Source organism: Pelobates fuscus, chromosome 7 (assembly GCF_036172605.1).
Source record: "Pelobates fuscus isolate aPelFus1 chromosome 7, aPelFus1.pri, whole genome shotgun sequence".
In the NCBI taxonomy this organism is placed as follows: domain Eukaryota; kingdom Metazoa; phylum Chordata; class Amphibia; order Anura; family Pelobatidae; genus Pelobates; species Pelobates fuscus.
Window position 1 is genome coordinate 20,618,339 of NC_086323.1, and position 5,052 is coordinate 20,623,390.

Below are 5,052 nucleotides of genomic sequence, written 5' to 3' on the forward strand. Positions count from 1 at the left end.
CAAGATACAAAAATATACAAATATTTCATGATATTTGCAGTTTTGCAGTCACGTGCCAGGTGTTATTATTACCCAGTGTGGTAAAGGTAATCTTTAGTAAAAGTAACAAATACCTTTTTGTTTAAGGAAGTGACTCAGCATATGTATATTTTGTATTTCTGGATATGCAGGGAAAAGGTTGTGTGAACTCTCCCTTCAAGCTCTCTGTACAGAGGTTAGACTGCTAATAAATAAAGGGCAGAGATTAGTTTGTGGGTGGATATATCCTTCCCTCAGGCATCTCTGTCAGTTTCATCAGCAAGGTGTTACCTAACCTTTCATCAGCTCTTTGAAAATTAGTAAGGATGTGTAAAATTTATTTATACTCAATATCATGCTAATCAAAATACTCTGAATTACCAATCAATGAGCGAAAACTAAACTCTACAATAAACTAAGATTAGCGCTAGATAGACAGCACACATAGCCCATCCGAGGGCCAGTTATTGTCATGGTACCTGCGCACAACAATTTGGTTTGCGAGTCTACTCATAATAGCCCCTTCTTCATGAATTATGGCTTCCATCCTACCATTCTTCCGTCGATGTCCGCCTCACAGGGTATACCGATGGTTGATGTCCATGTCGCCAATCTGAGGAAGTTGTTCGATCAGAAGTTGTCACACTTCAGCTTTATTTAAACAGCATGTGGATAAACGCAGAAGGCCAGCTCTTGTTTTTTACCCGGGGGATAAGGTGTGGTTAAGTACCAGACACATACATTTGAAAGTTCCTTCCATGAAATTCGCACCTCGTTACATTGGACCTTACAAAGTCTTACGGAAGATCAACCCAGTTGCTTATCAACTTGCTCTTCCCCCTGGTTTACGCATTCCTGATTTTTTTCATGTTTCGCTCCTGAAACCTCGTGTTTGTAATAGATACACCTCTGCCTCGGCTCCTCCCTCTTCGGTTCAGGTTGAGGGTCAGGAAGAATTTGAGGTTAGTTTAATTCTTGACTCCCGCATCTCTCGTGGGGGGTTACAGTATCTCGTTGACTGGAAGGGTTATGGCCCTGAGGAAAGATCCTGGGTGTCTTCATGCCCGTTTTCCATCTCATCCTGGTCCTTTTCGCCCGATGGGCGTTCCTAAGAGGGGGGGTACTGTCATGGCACCTGTTACTCACACCTCCTTCTCCTCCAGCAATTTCGGCACGCTGGCTGCGATAGCCCCGCCCCCTTTTATGACGCAGCACAATTCCGCCGATGTCATGACGTCAATGACGTCACGACCCGCGGGAAATCTCAAGCCAGGACGTTTTGGGGGCGTGGATATCAATTAAAGAGACAGGGTATAAAAGGTACTCACTTACAGTGAGTCATTGCCCTGTCGTGGTTTCAGCTTGTCTGTTCCCTCAGTGCGTTTATATTCATTGTGTTCTTCGGTTATTGACTTGGCTTGTATCTTGACTTTGCTTCCATCTCCTACCCTTGTACTCGGCTCGGCTTTCACTTACCTGTCTTCTCGTTCCCTCGACCTCGGCTTGTCCCTGACCATTCTTTGTTTGCTTGACATTGGTCCGGCCACTCTAAGGTCCGGTACACGTCTTTATAGTTTTAGTACACTGCGTGTTGGATCCCTGTCTTGATCCTGACAGTTATGGGCATAATGTGAAACCGGAAAAAATGAACAGAGTTGTATGGAAATATTTATAGATGCAGTGATGGAACGTGTTGTAAGTGATAAGGTGTGTAAAATTTAGCAAAGGAAAAATATCAGTTTTAAAATATACTGTAGGTGCAACAGTGTATAATCAACTAAGATTCTCCAATACCTTTCTATCAGTTATAATCACAAGGGCTCTGTAACTCTTTTTGGAGTGTAGATTTCCATCATACGATATATGCATATTATACATAATTTGTCTTTGAGCGTGTCTGTTTTATTTTAGATTGTTTTTATTATTATACTCATTTTCTTTCTTGATTTTATTTTTTTTTGTTACATAAATAAAAAACATTGTTGGCAAGTCAGGTTTAATGTGACACATTATGTGTTAGCTGTACTAATGTTTTAACATTTATTCAATATATGGATTCTTCAAACACTGGTTCATAATAAAATAAAATCTAATAATCATAAGAAAAGTTTTTCCAAAGAGTGTATTATGTAGCAGCGTAATGTTTAAAAAACACTCGTTTATTTATAGTCGATTCATTTCTGTTTTTTATATTGCTTGATTGATTCCAAGTTTACGATATTTAAGACAATCTAACATAAGGCATTTTTGCATTTTTCTCCTTTAAATCATTGCTGACCTCTTTTGAATTAACCAGCTTCCACCGTGAAGTTATGGACACACCTAGGAAGTACATTTTGGCAGATCTCTGCCTCACGTTACCCACTGACCTGTGGAGTCCTTCACTGCCAGCTGTCTGATATTCCAGCCAAGGGAACTGGGCTGCTACAAACTGAGGTTTTTTATACCATTGTATGCTGTGAAATGTCTCAAACCATTGTATGCAGAATCACTCTGCTTTTATATTGCCTTCATTGCCTATAGATCGGGTCAAAGCTGAATGTGGTGTGGAGTGCTTACATCTTACTATACATCTTTAAAGCCTTTGCCTTACCTTAACTCTCTGTTTCAGCATTGACCGAGGTACCGGCTGACTACATTATATTTAACTACAAGGATTCTGTGAGTTGTTTGATATTTCATTTTTGTTTGCGGTAGGTCCCCCCTCCCCCCGTGATAAGTCCGCTACATTTTAATATTATTTTTTAGGCGAAAACCTTTATGTTGCACTATTTGCTGTGACCTTTTTACTCTGGACCTGTTATATATAGTGCTGCCTTGGGATACTCACCGATTAGTTGTGAGCCCATTTTTGTTGTGTTTGAATGTTTTTACTCTTGTTTCTTTCTGGTAACTGTTAACAAGTTTTACTGTCACTGTTATTATTAAAGGGACATTATAGTCACCACAACAACTGCAGCGTATTGTATTTCTTCTGATGAGTAAAATCATTACCTTCAAGAATACATGTTTGTGTCTAGTGTTCCTTTAAGTATGTAACTAACTGCTACTGTGCAAGTGTATGTGCAGTTAAGTTACACTATCAATATTACAGCACTTTATTATTTGTTTTCATTAATGAGAATGGTGTGTTATATTAGTGTTAGTCCTAATTAAATGTTGGACATTTTCTTATAATATATTTTAATATTATTGTGAGTGTTTTGCCGCATTCACTTTTCAGATATTACTTCATTGTCTGTGTTATAACAGAAAATCTGTATCTTTAATTAATTGCAGTTACTGATCATTTAAGCCAGCTATAAGTAGCTGATACCCTCAGCAGCCTTTACTGCAAAGGAAATGTCTACAAACTGTACAGGGACGGATAATAATGTCATTTGCAGTGTCTCTGCCTAAAGCAGAGGCATTCATGGAAATGGTGAAGGAACTTTGGAAGAGCAATAGAAGTTGGTAGCAGACATACGTTACTGTTTTTTTTACACAGGGTTGGCACAGAATGATTAATTCTCCAATATATGCTGGAAAAGAACCAACAAACAAGCTAAATATCATCCTTGCTGCCAGTATACCTATTGTCTTACACAGAACATACTCCAAGAGAGGTTGAACACACTTATAAATCTGTTAATTTTCCCATCATAGGACTATAGAAAAAAAACTAACCTAACAAATTAATAATCACAGATGACATCAAACCATAATAATAATAATAATAATAATAATAATAATAATGACATAAAATATCATAATAATAATAATTAGGCTGACATTCGTCCAAATTTTGGCCGATTAGTACGAATTCGTCAACTCAGAGCAGTAATGTAGCTCTATGACAAACCAAGCGCAATGGATGAGTTTGTTTGTTTAATTCATGATTCGTAATTCCTTCGGTGTCCTCAAAAAAAAGAGGTGATAGGAAAAAGGATGGTTGATGACTAGGGGATGGTCACTAACAGCATTATTCACGAAAGTGAGAATTGTTACAAATTCAAAGTGCATTTTACAGCTCCTCCTCTTTTCCCCTTCATTGGTTACTTTTTCCTCACAGTGAATCATTGTATATTTTTTAATAACCTGATTGGCACATTTTCAGGCTCTTTTGGTTTGTCTGATTTGTTTTCCCAAAACTTTTTTAGTTAATTATTATTATTATTATTTAGAAAAGCGCCAACAAGTTCTGTAGCGCTGCACAATGGTTGGACTAACAGACAACATTTGTAACCACACAAGTTGGACCAGAGGGATTGAGGGCCCTGCTCAATGAGCTTACATGCTAGAGGGAGTGGGGTAATGTGACACAAAAGGTAAGGGTAGGGTAGAAATGTTGGTTGCTAGGATAGTGTTCATTGAGGGCTTAGTGTTTTGTTTTGTTGACATTTTCAGGAGAGAAATCCGGGAGGGAAAGCAGTTCACAGTTCAATTGATATGCATTCCTAAAGAAGTAATTAATAAAAAAAAATGTTGGCTGAAGAGGTTTGGCCCAAAAACATTGTTTCACTATACACAAGTCTAAAAATCCATTGAGCTGATAAATGAAACACAAGTCCCAGGTAAATATACTGCACTGTTTTATAAAGCATAGGAATAGTATAGGTTACAGTGTCAATCGTACCGAGAGCAAAGATATAAAGGGCATAAATCAAGTGGCCATCACATTATGGTTAGCTTTAGAAGAGTGGTTAAAGATGTATTAAATAAATCCATCATAATCATGTGGGTAATCTCACTGAAAGATCAGGGATATTAACATGGTTCTAGGAACTAAATATTCTAAAGAAGGAACCAGCAGCCTGGTCCTATTGTTCTTGTGGTAGTAATGATTTTACATTGAGTGTATCCACTACTTACAAACATTAGGAATAGACTTTTGCATTCCGATTTTGAGGCATTGCAGTTTGTCTGGATTCCATATAATTGAAGAGCCATACGAACCTATAAACAAGTAAACAACTAGCACGATGACCAAACATGTTTGTTTGCTTCGAGATTTGAAATTCCACTTGCGGCACAAAAAAAAAAAATTGAAATCAA